The sequence below is a fragment of the Mugil cephalus genome, chromosome 12 (genome assembly GCF_022458985.1).
Source record: "Mugil cephalus isolate CIBA_MC_2020 chromosome 12, CIBA_Mcephalus_1.1, whole genome shotgun sequence".
Lineage (NCBI taxonomy): Eukaryota > Metazoa > Chordata > Actinopteri > Mugiliformes > Mugilidae > Mugil > Mugil cephalus.
Genome location: NC_061781.1, coordinates 783,419 through 805,309, shown reverse-complemented (window position 1 = coordinate 805,309; position 21,891 = coordinate 783,419). Strand labels below are relative to the sequence as shown.

General features: G+C 38.2%; 1 protein-coding gene across 5 annotated transcripts in view; it reads left to right on the top strand.

Moving 5' to 3' along the window:
* The first annotated feature begins 626 nt into the window (after window positions 1–626).
* The window catches only part of LOC125018276 (diacylglycerol kinase beta), a 200,619-nt gene continuing 179,354 nt past the window's right edge, over window positions 627–21,891 (top strand). For all 5 annotated transcript variants that reach the window (XM_047602081.1, XM_047602082.1, XM_047602078.1 and 2 more), the window contains exon 1: window positions 627–909. The gene's annotated coding sequence lies outside the window, so the exon portion shown is untranslated. The remainder of the gene's footprint in view (window positions 910–21,891) is intronic.

The window sequence follows — 21,891 nt, the reverse complement described above, 5'->3', positions numbered from 1 at the left end:
TGTTGAAACAAGTGCTTGAAAAAGAATTCATGGGGACAGCAGTGTTGGAGACCTAAAGACATCTTGATCATTTTCTTCTCCTCTAGACATTCAGGACTGAACAAAAACATGAGAAGAACATACTACTTACTTCAGGTGTTGTGATTCTGTGCAGGATGTGTGTTTGTGTGAGCGTGAGAAAAACTGAAACACAGGAAGAGTGTGTATGCTGAAAACTACACCAAAAAAATAATAATGTATTAGATTATATATTATATAATATATGGTCTAATATATAATATACTTAGAGGGTGCTCATTTTCATGTGTGAGCTGTGTGTTTGTGTGTGTGTGTATATATATATATATATATATATATATATATATATATATATATATATATATATATATATATAATATATATATATTATATATGTATACAGTATATATATATATATATATATATATATATGTATACAGTATATATATATATATACACACAGTATATATATATATATACACACACAGTATATATATATATATATATAATATATATATATATATATTATATATATATATATATATATATATATATATGACAGCGAGTAAGAGAGAATAAAACATGCGCACAAGAGAATTGGAGCGAGATGAGAGAGAGAGAGGAGACGGAGGTAGGGCAGCGCAGAGGGAGAAAAAAGCCTTAATTAATTCAGCTTAGACGAGAAGGATGTTGCTGCTGCCGTCCCCGTCGAGCCTCTGGTGCCTCCGATGTCGTGTTGCACAAAGCCGAGAGTGTTAGTGTGAGCAGAGAGGACGAGAGCGGCTTATTCAACGGGAACCAGACACCGGTCCAGATCATGGCTTCATCACAGTTCCAGATTCTGGACCGACGAGCCCGGACTGAATGCTACATGGACCGTAGTGGCCGACGGTAGGACTGACTTTCTTTTTGTTTGCTTCCACCTCGAGCTGCTTTATATATTTTTTTTCTGTGTGTGTGTGTGTGTGTGTGTGTGTGTGTGTGTGTGTGTGTGTGTGTGTGTGTGTGTGTGTGATCGGTGTCTGCTTCATCTGTCTCACTAGTATTTATCAGAATTTCTTATTCTTGCAGAATGCTTTTTTTTTCATTGTTCAACTTTCCTCCTCTCTTATTACCACACGTGTAGCTGATATGCTTTTGTGCAAAAACAACAGATCACGACCACTTGGTTTTGTAGTTAAGGAGTGTGTTTTCAGTGGAGATGGATTAAAAAACAAAATGCTTCGGTCTCAGGAAGCCGTTCTCCACAACAGAAGAATCACTGTTGTAGTTTGATGTGCAAACCGCCCCGGGTCGGGTCACTCGTTCCCAGGAAAAAGACTTGTTGACCCTTTGTTAGTTGGAGCCGGACTACTAGGGGGAAAAGACATCGCTCTAAATCAGATTCTGTTTATTAATTGAACTCGTTTCGACTTCTTTTTGATTCCGTTTGCGCTTTTAATTTAACAGTGTATGTTGCACATCTACACATCCCTCCCTCTTTAATCCCAGCCTCCTGTAGCCCGAGACTTCTGCTGATTAATCAGTCAATACGTCGGTGATATACGCTTAAGATTTGTTTGCGAGAACACCACAAATGAGTGAACGGAGGAAGGAGCGGATCGACGGAGACAGGGACACACAGAGGAGAGGGAATCTGAGCAGAGGGGTGAAGGGAAGAGGATCACTTAGCGCCGCTCTGATATGCTGTTCACGTTCGGCGGCCAGGTCAGTGGAGGTCTGTAGCGGCGGACGGTGGAAAGCCTCATCGCTAGGATCCGTGAGTCATTAGCCTACTCGTCACGAAGATTAAGAGGTGAACAACCCGCCTGAACATGGATCTGCGCGATTGGGATAAAACCATGCACGGACCCACTCAAACGATTCCTTTTATTTCCATGGTGACCCCAATAGAAGGTGATTATCAGATAACAAGGCCCATTGTGAAACAGCTGTTTTTTGATGAAGAAGTGATTTTACTGAAACACAAACTGTCACGGGCATCTGGATTCCAAAACTGTCTCTTCTCTGGTGGCAATTCTGGAGCCTGCAACCAGATCAACTTCAACTGCAAACAAGTTCCTCTTCATTGGGAAGTGATTATGCTCCTTCAAAGATCTGAGTGCCCTGCAGATGAATTAGTTCTAAATGGCTCCGGTTGGTGTAAGATTTCTAATGTAATGAATTCTGCCAGAGTGAGCAATTCCAGTTGATGCAGAGGGTAGTAACACTGTGAAAATGAAGCAGAAGTACAGTTGTAAATAATTTTAGCATGCAGTGGGCAGCAATACACATCCAGTACAATACAACCTGCCATAAATCCCAAAGGAGAGAAGAAGAGGAAGAAGAAGAACAAGAAGAAGAAGAAGAAGAAGCAACAAACGAGCTGAAATGGACAAAGAGCTGAGTCCAAGGCTTGACATTAACACCTGCCAAATGCAGGTAAATTTCAGCAGTGGTGTGTAGCACAGCCACTAGCCACTTTGACGGACTGAATTTTATATACATTTTTAAATTATAGTCTTCTCAAAGTGAGACTACAGCACTACAACTGCCATGAGCACTGTGTGCGCACAGTGTTTGCTCATTGGTCCATTCATTCTGTAGTCAGGCGTTAGCAGTGAATTTATAATGTTGAGGCCATAGAGATATTGATCAGAAAACCCAGGAAGGGACAAATAAAAGAAAAGCTGAAGATGGAATGCAGGATAGGGAGCCAAAAAAAAAAAAAAAAGCTATTTAATGAAAATTAGGGTTAGGGGTTAGGAGTTAGGGTCGATTCTGATTGCCGAATCGCCAATATTTAACGGTGATTATTTCTCGATGGCCCCTGGCAACAACATAGCCACTGTTGCCCCCTGGAAACCAACAACACCCAGCTTTAACCTAACTTAATAAACAGGAAAATTGAAGATTTTCCGAATATAACATTTAATTTATTTGGAGAAGACAAAACACTGGATACATGGCTGTAGAATAACATGTCCCCGGACATGACTTTTGCTCCTGTATTAGATAGGGACAATTGAAGAAAGGGAAGAATCAAACGAACGCTGCAACGAGGAACATAATTTCCCAACAACAAAATTGCCACTAGTGAAAATGCTGAGTGGCGAGTAACTCTGGAAAACAACTACCTACAGTGGCTGGTGAACAAAAAAATTAATATCAAGCCCTGGTTTTGTCTTTTTAACAATGAATGTTGAGTCTCATTGGAGTCTTGAAGGCTGCTAATGTCTGGATCACATGGAGAACAAGTGTTTTTATTTCGTATGCAACCTCTGAGCCCACATGTAGCCAACAAAAAACAGTTTATCCAGTGATGTCTCTGAATGAAAAGCAGTTAGTGGTGTTTTCCAGCAGGTCTGTCCTCCTTAATCAAATAACTACCAGGCTAAAAGGCCGACAGTGGCTCTACATTCCACTGAAGTCATGCCATAGGAAGTCTATGGTCCTTCAAGACTAAAATATGATGTGGTCAGATATGTGTGTTTACATCAAAACATGAATTACTGTGGAAGCTTAATAGTGAAGAGACCAGAATCAGAAAACAAAACATACTCTTTCTGCTTCACCATTTAGCATTTCAGATGGAGACACATTAGTGTTACAGCTCCTGTCACATCTCGAGTCCACCCATGAAGCGAAATATTTGCATATTTGATTCTAGATTTCACAATAGGACATATAACTTATGTCTGAGGGGGACTTTTAAGACGCACTCACACTAGGCAACTTGAGTCGTGCTTTCCCTCTAAAGTCCGGATTCTATGGCTATGATATAAATATGACTATTTTGAAGATAGTTTTTAAAGAACAAGGAAGTCATTGCAGCTGTGTTGTGGGGTTTGTTCTCCAGTGCGCTGCTGTAACCGCGTAAAACTACGCGTCGCTTTGTGATGACGTCGTGCCATATCAACGTGATGATGTGTCACAGGCAACCATGCCTCAGCCCAGATGGCAAAAAATTGCAGTTCATCAAGTGACAACTTGAGGCTGGGATCCGTGGACAGAACAACTAGCCCAAGTGTGAGTGCACCCTTAAAGAGTATTTCACACATAATCTCATTTCTTACACACAGCACTAGTCACAGGCAGCAGTAGGAGACACAAAATCAATTACTGTCAGCTGGACAGTGTTCTCCACTAAATGCAGTGCAATCAGTTGTTGTGTGTATAGCTTGGCCTTTCCATTCTCTGCGTTTTACACACAATCTCCTAGTTGCCATGACACCCAGACCTTTCATAAAAACGTGGTATTTGTGAGGCTACATCCCAGTAGGTTAGAACACAGAAAGTCCTATGTGAGCCTGTCCTGTAGCAGAGCTAACTGCAGATCCATCAGTGACGTCCTTGGGAAGTTTGAGCGCCACCTGCAGGTCGGTAACTGAGTCCAGACATGGATGTAGATCATCCCACAGATGCTTGATCAGTTTGGGATCTAGAGGCCAGGTCAACACTGTGTGTTGTTCTTCATGTTTTTTTGAGTTGTTCCTAAACCGTTTGTATGTGTGTGTGCCTGTGTCAGGCTGCATTGTGCTGGGAATGGCTGCTGCCATCAAGGGTGGGAGTTGTCCTCATAATTAAAATCCTGTGGGATATGGTCCATCTTCATCTTACAAAGAAGCCTTAATTGAAAGAGCTCGGCGACTGAGCTGAGACATTCATCAGGCCAGTCTCTGCTGCATGTTGTCAAAACAGAAGTGATTGATCAGAGAAAATAAATCTTTTATAAGGTGGACCAAGTGGAAACATTGAGCGGTGACAGAAGAGGGCGAGAGGTGAACATGGTCCCGGACAAGAAGCAGGAATCATGCGTAAAGAGTGTGTATGTGTCTTGTTAAGTCTTGACAGGGGCCAGCAGCAGACCTTTTATGGGTAGAGTTGGTGCTCAGGCTGTGGCCCCTAAGGTTATCCATGATCTTGACTTTGGGCTGTTAGTACCCCCCTCAATAAAATATTGCCTATGAGGAAAAAAGTCTTTATTATTTTAGTTTTTTGTTTGCCATCTGTACTCGGTTCATAAATGACATCCTGCACTGCAGAAACTTGTTTCATGTGAACATCTCTCAACTTTGTCCATATAGTACAATATATGTTGCAGATTGTCTGTGTCTGTTATTATTTAAAGGACCAGTCAGTAGGACTTATTACTTTCTACTACTCTCTCCACTCTAGTGGTTAAGCTGCAGATTGCAACCATTGTAATATATATATATATATATATAAAAATTGTGGAGAGCTCTCAGTTCCTCAAAAGTCTGCTAGAGACAACAAACAGGTGGACAAATAAGACGAGTCAGAATCCTAAGGCTGAAAAACGTTCTGTAATTTAAAGTTCACAACTATTTCCGTCTTTTTGATCAATTAAAGTATATTTTCTTCTAGTAGTTTTCATCTCACTTGGTGTGAATGTGAGTTTAGTTTCTTTTTTTTTCAGAACGTGGTGAATTTGATTTATAAAGTGGTTGATGTTTCTATGCCGACAACAAATTAAACAAAACATGACAAAGAATTATCAACCAAAGCTGCAGCTTGTTTCACTGCTTCGTCAGATTCCTGTTGGCTCTGTGTCTTTGTTAAATTTCATTTGACTCAACCTTCACCTTCGCTTTCTCACCCGCCGGGTGTCTTCAAAAGGCTGTGAAATGGCGGCGCTCTCTCTGTGTGATAGGTGTGAAATGGGTTCAGTCTGCTTCCTTCGTTATGAGCATTGATATATTAGACTGGTTACACAGACATGATGGCAGCAGAGGTCCAGAGATTAATTAAAAGCAATTGAATGAACCCAAAGCGTTGTACAGTGGGAGCTCATGCAGGTGGAGCTTTGGATGACAGGTTTGTTGTTTGAAAAGCTAGCGGCCCAGTTTGCAGCAGGAAGTCTATATTTAGCAATGCTTGGATCATGAAGATTATCTCAGCGCTGTAAGTGATTGATGTTTGACACAGAAAAGCTGTTGCTGGTATCCATTTAATCATACGGTCACACGGTCCCATGGCTTCCTGCAGCAGGCTGCTATCTACACATGCTTCCTGCAGCGAGAGGCCCTCCAGAGCCACAATATCCTGCTCAGGGCCCTGCAGATGGGGGTAGTTGTTGGTTAGGAGCATCCTGTAGTGTTTGGCGTCTCTGCCTGAAGACTCTGGATCAGTTTACATCATTCTGCAGACTCATGGGCAGTTAGTGCTGTTCTGTCCTTCTGGTAGTGAAAGTGCAGATGTCAGGGAATAAGAAGGACAGAGCTGCTGCTGGTCCTCTAACAATAAGAGTTAAAAACCTTCTGGATCAGATCAAATGGATGGAAGTGGTGTAAAGGTTCTAGTGGTAATGTTTCTTCAATGTTGTAATAAATCAATTCTCCCTGAGCATGTTTGCTCCAAGTGGGGTAAATGTCAAACGAGGAGTTTTGTTCAGGAGGGACAGAAACATGGAGGTAACAAGGTTCTTCTTCTCCTTCCCCTCCTCCTCCTCTTCCTCATTTTTTCATCATCTTCTCCTTCTGCTACTCCTCTTCTTCTTCATCATCATCCTCATTTTCTTCCTCTTCTCCTTGTCCTCATCCTCTTCTATCTTCTTCATCTTTCTTTTCTTCTCCTCATTCTCTTCTTCCCAACCTTTTCCTCCTTTTCGACATCTTTTCTATTGCTCTTATTCATCATCTTCTCCTCATTCTCTCTTTATCCACTTATCCACCCCTGTTCGTCTTCTTCCTTCTCCACCTTTTTCTGTTCCTCCTTCTGTTTTACACCAAGCACATGTGATGCTACACAGGACTGTGAGTAGATAATGATCCTCGTGTTTGTCCGTGATGCAGCTTCCGGAAGCCTTTTTGTCTTCTCGTAGTCTTTGTCTCACTTGGTCACATAAATCATCATCAGAGCTACATAGTGAGTTCTTGAGGTCTTCGTGAGGTCTTATGCAGCTTCAATGGAAGGCCAGACATGATGGGATACACGGTAAATTTCTGGCAGCTGGGATGCCAGAAAAATACTGTGAAATAAGAAATACAAAAATAAAAATACAGTTATTTTCCATAATTAAAATACAGTTTGTACTTGTAATTTGCCCAAAAAAAGATTTTGCCCTATTTTCAGGTTGTTTTAACATTTAATTAGAAACATTTTCACATTTTTAAACAATTAAATTACCTAGAAATATAAAAACAAAATGAGACCAAGCTGAACAAGCTTTTATTCAACTGTAACGGGTGACCATTATTACAGCAATATTCAAAAATCAATTCAACTGGTAATGAAAGAAAAAAGTAAAACAAAAACAAACAAACAAACAAAAAAATAGTTGAGTTACCAACTTACATACAAGGCATCCATAACCTGTTCAAGTCACCATACATCCACAACATTGATTACAAACTTCGTCAAACCTCACTTGAAATGAATCCATACTCTATCCAGACAGTTGACGAGGTGTGGTATCCATACTTGAACTACTTGTTGACCATGGTGAAGTTGCAGTTTCTCAGCTGTAACCACCTGAAGAGAGCACAGAAAAAAATAGCTGTTATTAAATAATAACAGCTAAAACAGTTTAAGAGACAGGACCAGGATAAAGGTGCAAGATCCAGCCTTTTCCAACACCACAGCAGTCACACGAGTCCCACTATAGATGACACCGTTGCTTTGGGACAGACAAGCTTGTGAGATCTCAACATAACACACTACAAAGAAAATACACACAAGACTGACCATACATGGTAACTAAATGAACAACATATTCTTGTTCGGGGAACTATTGCTACTGCTGGATACAAAAGTCATTTTTTTTTAACATTGTAATAAAATATCCTGTGTTCATCCCTAATTAGTTGTGTTTATTTGCTAAAAATCTGAATCTAGAGAAGATAGACCCAAGTGATGATACTGATTTATAAGCACACTGTCAATTCACTGCTGCTGATTGTACTATATTGCAGTAAGTTACAGGTAGATTCTATTATTTTTCAGCCCATCTAACCCAAAAGAGTAATTCTGTGCAACAGATGCAAATACTCAACACTACAGGCATAGAAACTGGTCTTGCATCACAAACACAAGCTCAATCTGTCTGAATTCAAGTGCCTCACCTTGGTTTAAACACAGAAAGAGTACCTTTTCGTACTGAGTGCCTTTCCACTGCACCTTGGTAGCTGCTCAACATTGGGTTTTTTGATTAAGGTTTCTCCTACTGTGGAGCGCACTGCTTCACTGTACAGTTCAGCATGGAAAGGAGTGGAGTTCTTAACCACCAGTTTATGCCATGAAATCAACTCTCACCACTTATCTGCAGAGAGAAAGAAAAAAAAAATGATGAATCATGAAATTTGCCAAAATCAAAATTAATGCTATTGGTTGTGAAATAGTCGACCTAAACTGTGTTAGCAGATCTCCCCTCAATAAACTAAAAGATGATTGTTAGCTTATCCTTTACATATTTTTCAGTATTGTTTTGAATTTCATGTTGACCACTGACTAGTGTTGCACCAAAATTAAAATTTGAAAAACCCTGAAAAAGGCAGAGTAGGTCGCTCCTCCTATACTGTATTTGTGAGGCAAGAGGACGATGAAAATATTAGTTTTAAGAAAGAGTAACTGGTTGAAATAAACCATTACCAAATCTCAGTATCATTTATAAAACATTTGTTCTCTCTTCTTTGGAAGAAAATCCACTTAAAATGTCTCACTAGTGACACCTGCAAGTGGAGGAGTAGGAGCAGTCTGCGTGGAAAAGAGACTTTGACATTTTGACATGTTACATATAATTAATCTTCCTATCCTAGCCAGAAATCATGCCATTTCAAGTCACACAGTAAAGGTTATGGCCAAAAAACTAGTGAAAATGTAGAAGAGGGTTAATAATCGATTATTGTTGATTGTTGCAGCTCTAAACAAATGTTGTTCCTCTTTCTCTCTGCCTGTGTCAGTTAGTTAGCCAACGTTAGTGTAAATAAAATAAAAAACGGTTGGTCTGGCTGACTACTAACAGTCATAGATATATATCTATGACTAACACTGGCAGACACCACGTGAAGACAGCGCCAGTTAGCTAACATTTCAATTGACGACATGCTAGCGGATTGCTTTTGTGGACTGAGTAAAGTCAGAGGCACGGTGGTAAATAAAACTAATACTACTCAGCTTCAGTTTGATACTTGCCTTCTGCCTTCGTCCTTCCTCCAGCCTCGACATTAGCTGCTGTTTGCTCCAAGTTTCTGTGACCAAACGGGAACAGCGGCGTGGTGGTTGTTGACCTTGTTAAGCGTAACGTCAAAGACGGATGTTCAGTGTCCCAACAGCCAATGGCATGTCTTCTTCTTCTTCTTCTTCTTCTCCAACCTTTTCTGTCGACCAACCCAAACTGCTTTTCAAAGCATGTACTCCAATGACATGTCGCGTTCACATTTTTGTCTTTTGTGTTTGTGCAGGGAGACGTTGCAGCAGTAAAATGTTTCCTGATTACACACGTTTTGTTCAGACATGCTGTGAAATAATTCAAGACGTTGTGATTTACATTGGATTGTATATACTGTATATACACACAATAGCCTAAAGTGTTAAATAGTTGTTTTACTATTAATTTCTCAGTAATTTGAATTTTTTTTTTAAGTTTTAACATTTAATTTTACAGTTTATTCCATTAAATAACAGACAAATATTTGTAAAATTACGATACATTTGTGAACATATTTTAACAATAAATATCTGTATTTCTAATCATGTCTAATCATGTTTTCAAATGTGTTTCACAGTTACTGTGATTTCATGTTATTTTACATTTGATTTCTTTTTTTTTTTTTTTTTTTTTTTACAGGGTAGGATGAGGAGTTTTTGTGGCTTAAGATAATAACAGTACTGGTGTGAATATATTTTTCATTGTGAAGTATTTATTTCCATTCCATTTACTAGTCTGAATTTGTACCCCATATATCTAATATTTTATTTCTCACATAACAGAAATCATTGCATCTGGTTTTGCTAAGTTCTTTTTTACCATGAAGGCAGAATGAAATAGACGGAGTGTTGTAATGAACATAATGTGCTGTGGAGGTGTAAACAAGCCCTCTCTCTTCTCTTTCTTACCACCCAGAGGGTCTGAGTCAGTGATGCTCATTAAAACAGAACTGAAGCTGCAGTTTCACAGATGAGACATTCACACAACTGACTTTTAGTCCAGTTTATTTTGTTTCTGAGAGTTAAAAGCTGGAGAGACTAGCCTTTAAATGAATACTTTGATATTTTGTTAAATACACCTTTTTGAACAGAATTAAAAGCAAAGTTTGATTTTATCTATTTGTATGGCTTAAGTTTTAAATCAGACACCTGAAATATTTAACAAAACTCAAAATAAGTGAAATATAAAGAGATTTCTGTTTCATCCACAAGGTCCTATTTATACGTCTGTAATAATTACAAAACAGTCAGTTCTACAGGTTTATTCTGAACTGAATTAACATTTTCTTTTGCAGACTTTTCTTTAAATTCTATTTAACAAGAAGTTTGACAAAGTTTGCAGTTGCCTGAACTCATTTAGCTAATTGTGCGATCTGTTGTCAATACCTTAAACCATTTCACATAAAAGAGGAGGAGGGCAAGAAAGAGGAAGAGGAGGATGAAGAGGAAGAGGAGGATGAAGAGGAAGGGGAAGACAAAGAGTGGAAATATGTGATGAAATTTGAGCAACAATAATTGACCAGTATCACAGAAACAAAGGACAAGTTTGTGAGATGCAGGTTACAGTGCTGTAAAAATAGGGCTACAAAGAGGAGGAAGAACAAAAGCTGCAAAGAGCAAAGCAGAGCAGTAATTTCTGAACGATTCTGAGCAACTATGATACAACATGTTTTCCGTTCATCAAAAGACAATGATGGAAAAATATGAAGTTTGTTTTGAGATTAAAAATGTTCTTCTCCCTGAGAACTATATGTTTTGAACAATGTGTTTTTTTGTTTTTTGGTGGATTGTTTACTGACTGACATAATTTTGATCACTTTGTTTATGATTTGAGAGCAGTGTTTGGTTTTGAGCACAGGTAAAACTGTTTTAAGGTGAAAGTTCCATTTTGAGCACAAATAAAACTGTTTTGTAAATAGTGCTTGAAGCTGAGGTTTTGTGTTTAATGTTTTCAGAAAATGGAGCAAGGTTTCAGAAATTATGTTTTAGCAGTTGAGAAAAACTGTAACTCATTCATTCAGCCAATATTAGAAATGATCGCCTGAGTAAATGGTAAATGGTCTTGCTTTTATATAGCGCTTTTATACCTACTCAAAGGTACTCAAAGCGCTTTTACAGTCAGAGACACATCCACCCATTCACTCACACAAGCACACACACATTCACACACCAGTGTCAGCTGCATTGGGAGCAATTGGGGGTTCAATGGCACACTCCGGGGATTGAACCACTAACAAACCTTCGGTTCGTGGACAACCCACTCTACTGAGCGGGGTTTCAGCCCCAGTCTCCTGACGTGCTTGGCAAACTCCAGCAGACAGGTTCGACTGTAGTGATGTCTGTTCATTTGTGATAAGAGCCTTTTAAAAGTTTCTGTCCTTGGAGCTGGAATCTATCTAAACATGAAATAGGTCTAAACTAAAATTTACTTACACATTTCCACAACAATGTCTCTATTTCCTTTAACATCAGAGATGTTTGTTTCTCCGCAGTTACATTACTCAGAGAAGCTGCAATGGTTCAGTTCTAATGTGAGCTTTGTCTCTAAAATAAGGCTAAATTAAACGTGTGAGAAACTTTACAGCTTGTATATGGATCATCTTCCCAAGTCAACAACCAGCTGTTCATAGTTCTGATCTGGTCGGTAGTGATCCAGTAGAGACAGCGGTTGTTACAATATTCTACTGACCACATGATGGCGCTGGTTAATTACATACAGACAAATTGAGATCAGATTTCAAGTGCTGTCTGGGGACACAAGTGTAGACACTTTTTTACAGATTTTTCCAATTGCTAAAACACAATTTTGCAAACTAGTGTGGTTTTATCAAAATACTTCACACTATTCACAAAACCGTATACCCAAACTGCAAAATACCTCCTATAGCCTGCAAAATTAAGCACTGCAACCAAAACTGCATATAGCATTGTCAAAATCAAACTTTTGCACCAAGTGGCACACACACATGCATATTAGATTTTTGTCTAAGCAACTACACACTGTTGGGCATAATGTAAAGCTCATCTTTAGTATGCTTGCCTTAATACTAAAAAAGTTCAACTTGTAGAAAATTCTTCAGATTGTTCACATGCACGGAAATATTTGCAGATACACACATATTGTTGAAACATTTTATCTCCCCACAGTAAATTGTACAGGAAACTTGTACAGTTAGTGTAGGACATCAGCCATTCATGAAGTAAACAGGTGTCACCCAACGGATACACAATGACATGGGGTGTACTACATAGTGTAAAATAAATTTTGGTTACATACCTGTGCTCCAGACTAAATGTTGGAATGACAGAGGCGACAGTAAAACGTCTCAAGTTGGGCTGCACTCTCTGTCCAGCTTCTCGCATTGTCAGCCCGTGGTTGATGACATGATCAGCTAAGGTGCTCTGATTTCATTTGAAAGTTATTTTCTTCTTTGGCCATGAACTCCTCTACCAGCTCTACACCTACCTCTCACTCTTCCTCCCCCTCTTATTCTCACCCTCCCTCTTCCTCTTCCTCTCTCTGCAACGTCTTCCGTTGTTGTAAAAGAAAGAGGTGCTCACCTGTGGTCTTTTTATAGTGCTTATTTCCTGATTGAAGTGTTAACAATTAAGCATTCAGGTGTTTGGCCAGGTGGAACATATATTGGCCAGTTAGCTCATGTAGTGTCATTTTGAATGGCAGTGTTTTAAAACTGCAAAGATATGACTTGTTGTTGTGTCTTATGCAAAGAACCAGTTCATTTAAAAAGTGCCATTTTGAATTGCAAAATGTGTGTAAAGCAGAAAATGTGTTTAGACTTTTGGAGACTTGAGAGGAGGTTTTGCTCTCTGAGTGTCAGTTAAAATAATTGTTCTATGGATGTCATTTTAGTGTGTTAGCAATTGGAAAGAAAATGTAATGAATATTAGATGTGAATGCAGTGTCATACTATGAAAGTAAAACTGGCCATGTTTTGCGTGTTTCTTTTTGTGTTGTAGTTGGGTTGCCCTTCATGTGTGTTCCCGCCATTGTGATTGTGTGTATCCCTCAACACTTCCAGTTTATCCTCTCCTCAGTGGAACCAGTGCAGTCTCAACCTTGTCTTGACCAGCTCATAGTTTTTGTGAGACTTTGTCATTTTCCTTGTTTATTGTTATTTTACCTTTGATTATGTTTTTCCTCAAAGAGTGATATTGTGTTACTTTTGTCATTATATTTTTTTTATTGTGTTTTTGCCTCTTTAAAAGAGATTTTTGGTTAAAATCAGAAATAAAAAGTGAATTTGAACATCATCTCAGAGTCATGCATTAGGTTCAAGCCTGACATGCAGGAATCTAAAGCGAGCAACTTGCGGTCATTGCAATCGACTCGCGGGATAGATAGGATAGATAGATATATGTTAATGTCAGGTCTGAACTGCATCTTTGTCAAATCTGATGCAAAATAAATCAATCACAACAAAAATGTATCTGTTTCTGCACCTCTGTATCTACAGATTATTACAGATGTGTTAAGTCTAAAAATATGATTTCCTCTTTATGAGGCTTGGTCTGTCTCCCTGTGTGTGTGAGTGTGTGTGTGTGTGTGTGTGTGCGCGCGCGCGCTTGTCTTTGTCGTTTGCATTGATGACGTTGAAGTTGCCAAGGAAACCTCATGAGCAGCATGAACAGAATGCTCTCTGCTCTAAAGGGAAGGTCCCGTACGCTTGATGGCACTGCAAACATATATATCATATCAATAATACCACCAAATGGTAGTGAACGGCGCACATCCAATACACATCAATAAATATACAAAGTCACCATACACAATATACCACAGTCAAATATACATTTCAGCACCACAAATAGAACTAAAAATACAACATATACAAAAAATATATAAAATGTTTGGTTTTAAATAGTAAAAGAAGTGTATGGTGTATTGATGTATAGATGTCAAAGTAGAGAAGGGAATGTTACAGTGCTTAGTACATAATAATGAACAATAGTTAAGTTTCAAACACCATACACCAACATTTAGCTGTAAACTAATTCACCTCCACGATACTCAGTTGACGTCTATGAGTACTGTTACTCTTCTATCACCACATTAAGCCCGTCCCCAACTGATCTGATTGGCCCAGCAGATCTTTGCTGGAGCAGAGTCATTTCCCAACAGAGGGAGACTTCAGATAAACTTTAAACTTAGTGTACTAAAGTACTAACTTGAGTGTAGTTAAATTATTTTGGCAGGAAAAGTTTGTCTGGCTTCCAGGATAGTATAAGAAACGATGTACTGTATGTGGTTATGCAGAGATGAACCTCAGATTGAGGAGGATCAATGTGGTTTTCATCCCAGGTGTGGAACCAAGGGTGCTGGAGGGGAAATGGGAGTTTGCCCAGTCAGTTCACATGTGTTTCATGGATTTAGAGAAGGCTTATGATTGTGTGCCCTGGGAGTATGGGCTGGCCCCTTGCTAAGGGTCATTCAGGAGCGTGACTTTGGTCTGTGTAGCTAGCTGTAAGTCGGACTCGCTCCCAGTGAGGGTTAGATTCTGCCAGGGCTGCCCCTTTACTGTCACCAATTCTGTTCATAACTTTTATGGACAGAATTTCTAGGCGCAGCTGGGTGGTGGAAGGTGTCAAGTTCGGTGATCAGAGGAGCTCGTCCCTGCCTTTTGTGGATGATATGGTCCTCTCAGAGTATCTGGCATGTGGTTAGAATGTCTACTGGACACCTCCCATTAGAGGTGTTTCAGGTGTGTTGACCCACGGACACGATGGAGGAATTATATCACAGTGTTTCCCTGCAGCCAGAATCATAGACATATATATGTCCGCATCTATGGCCCGAATGCAGGGACGTAGCCATCATTGTAGAAGTGAGGGGGACAAATTGTACAGAAGTCTATTGAGTGATTTACTGTATAATCCTCTCGCATTCAATTGCACCTCTCCTTAGCAGCTAAAGAACTACATAACCACAAATAGCACAGCACCACAGAACCGACTTTAGTTCTTTAAAATGATATACTATCAAAATATAAAGCTCTCCTGTCTCCTGGAGAAAACGTGATGGTCCTGTGAGAGATAAGTTGATTATTGTTTATTTTGACAACATTTACTGGAAAGTATTCTCATTTGTGTGACTGACATAACTGTTGTGTTGTCTTTATTAAATCCGATATTACTAAGAGCGACAAGCATGGCTCATTAGCAGCTAATCGTCATCTCGTCCATAAGCAATGCGGCTATGTGTAGTTATAGGCTAAAGTTTGCAGAGAATATTTGTATTACCACGATACATTGTTAATTTGGATGTTATTTTTTTTAAAATTTTAAATAGATATTGTTTTTGTGGACGTGATTTTTTACAGTGATGAAACACTGACAAAGTTAAACATTAAAGCACAGTGTGTACAGGCTTGGAAATGATAAACATTGGACAGAGATGACAAATTTAAAATAAGAAGAATCGGTAACACTTTCTATGATAACCGCTAATAGTGTCATATTCTTGTCACTTTACTTAGCGCTGACAAATAGCACTTATGATATTGCATAGCTGTTTATAACAATGTGCTGTAGGGAGATGTATACATTATTACAACTTTATTACATATACTTATAACTACAGATATAAAGCACTATAGGCGAAGTCAAAACTCATTATGCATCACTATGCACATTTAGCAAAGCGAAGTAGTTATGATGCATCATAAAACTAACAAGTGAGTAGGCAGATATTGACATATTTATAATGCACTATTCAGATTAAAATTATAATCATTCATAACCAGTTGTCATAATGCATCATGAAGTTGGTTATGACGACTTGTGAATATGTATAGATGGTAATAATGACCATTATAATGCTTTATAGACACCTTATAAAACATTATGAGTGCATTCATAGGGCATTATAAATACAACCTTCATAGAAAGTGTTACCGAAGAATCTGATTTCATTAACATAATTAAATTATATTATGTTAAATTGTTAACATGGTAGCTGCCATTAAGAGGGATGGTGTGGTGTCCACGTTGGTTTGTTATGGAGTCCGTTAACATGGCTTTTTAGAACATTTTGGTGACAGGTAACAGTCTTCTACAGGTACATAATTTATATACGCACTTTCGTTTTACTAGTTTGGTTGTTACGTAGTTGGCTAATGGAGTTTAGCTTTCTCACGTGAGGATTATTTGGACAAAAGAAGCAGCGTGACCTTTATTTCCATGCCACGCTGTATAAAACAATAACATCCAAATTAACAACGTACTGTGGTAATATAAATTGCATTTTATTTGTGAATGTAGACATGCAGTGTAAAAATGCTTTGAGTGACCACAATGACTACAAAAGTGCAATGGATACAGTCTATTTACCATCTAATGCAGCAGGTAGTAGCTAGTGTTAGAAGGGTCAGAGTAAATTTAAACTGACCAATGTTTTTCATATGTCTATAATATACAGCTACATCTGTCAGTTTTGTCAAGTGGCCACAAGCTCCAAGCAACAAAATGTCAAGAGGAAGGATGCCAACTTCTCCAGTGTTCTGTTTTGATATGTTTTATGTTATTCTGTTAAAATGTTGAATTGTTCAAGAGAAATCATTTTTTTCCATGTTTAAAAGTTGTTGACGAGAAATTGTATATTTTTTAAATGTTTAAAATTCGTAGAAAAATAAAAAAACAAATAAACAAAAAAGGTCAGTGTTCAAAGGTCAATACAATACAATCAACTACATTAAATCCCTAAGTGTGGTGTAAGAGATGTGTTATAGTGTTTTCTGAGACAATAAGTGATTTTTTCCCAGGGGGATGCAACTATTCATCTCAACAGACCATCTGTCAATAAAAGTGGGGAGTCAGATTTCCATGACACTGCAATGCACTTCTTAGCCGCGCATAGAGCAATTTCAATGAATTTGAGTTGTGCATTGGTTAGAGAACGGCGAATACTTGTAAAGTTCCCCAATAAACAGAGTTCAGGGTCCACTGGAACATTAACTCCTGTGATCTTGGTTAAAGTGGAGCAGATATCATGCCAGAAAGGCCTCACTTTCATACACAGCCAGGTACAGTGCAAAAAGGAACCAACTTCAGTATCACATCTAAAGCACATCTCTGACAGGTCAGATTTGAATGAATGTAATTTTTCTGGGGTAAGGTATAATTGATGTAGAATATTAAAGTTAGGCAATCTATAACGGGCATTGATAATAGTTGACAAGCTGTTTTGACATAGTTCTATCCAAAATTGTTCGTCAATTGTAACATTGAGATCTGACTCCCATTTCATTCTAGACTTATGTATACCTGGCTTTGGGCCCTCATTCAACAACAGGCGATACATTTTAGAAATAAATTTGTGTGTTCCCATCATAAAGAAAACTCTCAACATCATTCATAAGAGAGTCATTTCAATACCCAAATTAGCCCTCAGAAAGGATCTTAGTTGGAGATAACAGAAAAAGGTTTGATTGGACAGGTTATATTTCCTCTTCAGGTGTCCAAATGACATGAAAAGTCCTTTATCGAAGCCATCCTCCAGGTGTTGAATTCCCTTATGGTGCCATCTGTCCAGAATCTTATTATCAAGAGTCATGGGTATAAGTTCATTTTGCTTTAAAGGTGTTTTAGGTGACAGCCCCACCTTCATTCCAAGACTTTTGTGAACCTTATACCAAATTTTTTATCAGATGCCTCAGTATAGGGTTATCTGTCCTGTTGTTTACAGTTCCAGAATTATGCTTATAGATTAAGTCACTGTGGACCTTTTCATTCAGGGGGTGCAGTCCAATTTGTGTCCAAGGAGGGGCGTCACTGCTCTCAAAAAAGGATGAGATGAACCTCAGTTGAGCTACCAGGTAGTAGTTTTTAAAACTTGATAGTCGAAGTCCTCCCAAGCCATAGTCCCATGTAAGCTTCCCCATAGATATTCGGGGTGCTTTACAGTTCCATAGAAATTGTCTGACACATCTATTGAGAGCTTTGAAGAATGATTGTGGCAATGGAATGGGTAGAGATTGAAACATGTATATTGTACATTCATTTTAATACAATTCACTCTTCCAATCAAGGTGAGAGGCAAGCCCATCCATCTACATAAGTCATCTTCAATCTTACTGAGCAGCAGGAGGTAATTCAGTTTGTATAGGTTTTTGAGGTTGTTGTCTACAAATATACCAAGGTATTTTATACCATCCATAGGCCATCTAAATGAACTTGTGCGCTAGAGTTCAGAGAGTTCAGTTCAGAGTTCAGAGTGATCAAAACTTGTGAATGGAATAATTTCACTTTTCCAAATTCCAACTTTACCTTATAACCTGAAACACTACTATGAGTATGTAATACAGTTTGTAATTTGGAAGGAGAGTTATCAGGGTCTTTTAAGTACAAAATAACGTCATCTGCCAGCAAGTTAATTTTATGGACTGCCTGACCCACCTGAAAGCCTTTTATATCAGGGTCTTATCTAATTGCTTCAGTGAAAGGCTCAATTGCCAAAACAAAAAGTGCTGGAGATAGAGGGCATCCCTGTCAACTTGATCTGCTTAAAGGGAATTTAGATGAAATCTGTCCATTAGTGCTGATTTTTGCCTGGGGTTTATGATAAAGAGTTTGAACCCAACTAATAAATGATTGACCGAACCCAAACTTGGCTAACACTTTAAATAGATATGGCCACTCAAGCCTATCAAAGGCCTTCTCAGCATCCAAAGCCACAGCTTTATGGGTTACGTTTCAGATTTTATTAAATGAATAATGTTAAAAAGCCTACATAGGTTGTTAGCTGAGGAACGCTTGTAATAAAGCCACACTGGTCTGGATTCATTAGATGTGGCAGGTATTGGCCAAGTTTGTTAGCCAGGGCTTTGGAAATTAATTTATAATCTGTTTTTAACAATGAAATTAGCCGATATGAAGAGCATCTCAAAGGATCTCTATTTTTCTTTGTGAATTACAGTTATTATGGCTGTATAGAATGACTGAGGGAGTGTTCGAGTCTTAGAGGTCAAGTTGATGACATCCATGAGAAGCGGGAGGAGCAAATCCTTAAATTCCCTGTAAAATTCTGGAGGGAACCCATCTTCTCCTGGTGATTTATTTGGTTGTAATGAGCCCAGAGCTTTTTCAGTTTTTTTTCGTGTAAAGGGCAGATCAAGACTATTTTGGTCTTCCCGGCCAAGTTTGGGCAACTCAACCATGGACAAAACTTCATCAATGTTACCCAGATTCTCCGGTGGTTCTGATGTGTATAAATGTGTGTAAAATTGTTTGAATGCATCATTCATTTCTGATGGGTTATATGATACAGAACCTGTTTCAGTTCGGATTGAATCAATCGTCCTACAGGTTTCTTCTTTTCTCAGTTGCCAAGACAGAATTTTGTGCGCCTTCTCTCCCAATTCATAGTATCTCTGCTTGTTTTTTAGAATGTTTTATCCAATTTTCTAAGGATGCTAAGTATTGTATCTAAGCTTTTTGTTCACCAATAACTGGTGTACTTCTTTAGACCTTGATTGTTGAAACTCCTTTTCAAGTTTCAGAATGTCTGCTTCCAATTCTTCTATTTCTGCCATGTATTTCTTTTTGATACCTTTGGTATAAAAGATTATTTGTCCCCTTAAAAAGGCCTTTAGTGTGTGCCATAATATAAAACTATTGGAAGAAGAAGCACAATTTGTCTCTCAGAATAGACCGATCTGATCTCTTATAAATTTGCAATTTGTGTTTTCATTAAATACAAAAATGGAAAAATAAATGAACCCTTGGAGTGAAATACTGTTTGAATTTTTATTAAGTGTCTGGTAACTGCCAATGTCCTATTTTTCAAGAACTTTATCTCAATGACTCTAAATCTAAGTGACTTACTTAAAGTAAGTCACTTAGATTTAGAGTCATTGAGACTCAACTGCTCTTGTTGAAAAAAAATATGCTTGCTGCGCAACCCCAATATTACCCGAATCAGTAAACTCGATTCCAGCTGATATCTGACTATGCCCCCCCCCCCCCCCCCACAACCCCCCCACAACCCTCCTAACGACAGGAACGCCCATTTTTGTGTTGCAGCCAGATGATATTGAAATAATTACAAGTCATAGTGAAAAAGACTAAGTGAAAAAACTAGTCAATGACTGTGTAACTTTTTAGTAGCCTAAAGTCTGCTTTATTCATCAAATAACTAATGCAATCATTCAATCAAAATAATAATCAGCAATCAGCAAATTTATGTACTTTAAACTTTAACTACCACAAAAATAAATTAAATCTTTACAGAAATAAGTCAATGGAACACAAATACATTTATATTCTTATTTTGTACCCAGAAGTGAGTAATCTTAAAGTAGCCAAAATAGTAACTTTACTCAAGTAAGACTGTTGTTACTTTAGAATAATATTACTCAAGTAAAATTATACAACAAGTAGGTCAAGCAATCTGATTGGTCAACTAGATGTTTAGAATGTGCTTTAATCAGCATGACAGCACACCTGACTAATCATTAAAAATATCACTAATATTGCTTAAGTTAAAAATATTTTGCAATGAAACAATTCACAAGATCACAATTTATCTAAAAAGTTACTCAAGTAAATGTAACTAGTTACTACCACATCTACCATAACTATTCAATTCAATTCAATTCAGTTTTCATTTATAAAGCACATTTCATACACAAGGCAGACTCAATGTGCTTTACAAGAGGTATACATAGTTACAATACAAACATTTACATAAAAATCAGTTTGGAATCAATTGAAAGGTATAGGTGCAAGTAAACAATCATATGTATGCCATTTTCACCACATACACACTTAAACTCACACAACCACACATGCACACACGCACACACAGCTCAGCAGAATGCTGTTGAAAAAAGATAGGTTTTTAATCTGTTTTTAAAGATGGCTACTGATGTGGCATGTCTAACTGTGTCAGGCAGGCTGTTCCATTTTTGTGGGGCATATACACTAAAAGCTGCTTCCCCTTCTGTGGATCTGGTGCGAGGGATGAGTAAATTGCCACTGCCTGTTGACCGAAGTGTTCTTGCTGGGGTGTAAGTGATGAGCATATCTGTGATGTACTGTGAGGTGCTAGACCACGTAGTGCTTTATAAACCAGGAGCAGTATTTTGAAATTGATTCTTGTTTGAAATTGAACAGGTAACCAGTGCAAAGATTTAGGAACAGGTGTTGATATTTTTTGGTACCAGTCAGAATACATGCAACTGCATTTTGAATTAGTTGTAACCTCTGAATACTTAAATTCGGGAGTCCAGTGAATAAACCATTACAGTAATCTAATCTACTTGTTATAAATACGTGGATTCATTTTTCCAAGTCTGATTTTGACAGAAAGTCCCTCAATTTGGAGATATTTTTGAGATGATAAAAAGATGATCGTGTGATGTGATTGATATGACTTCTGAAATTTAGATTGCTGTCGATAATTATGCCCAGATTCCTTGCTTCAGTTTTGCTGTCAAGAGAAAGAGAGTTGAGATGTTCTGCGATTTGCAGTCTCTGAGCCTGTGCACCAAAGATGATTATTTCTGTTTTGTCTTTGTTTAGTTGTAAAAAGTTTTCTGACATCCATTGATTAATATCTTTGATACACTGAGTGAGGGATATTATAGGTGATAGATCATCTAGGTGTATTGAAATGTAAAGTTGCAAATTATCTGCATAATTATGGTAATTAAGATTATGTTTGCGTAAGACATGAGAGAGTGGAAGCACGTAGAGATTGAATAGCAGTGG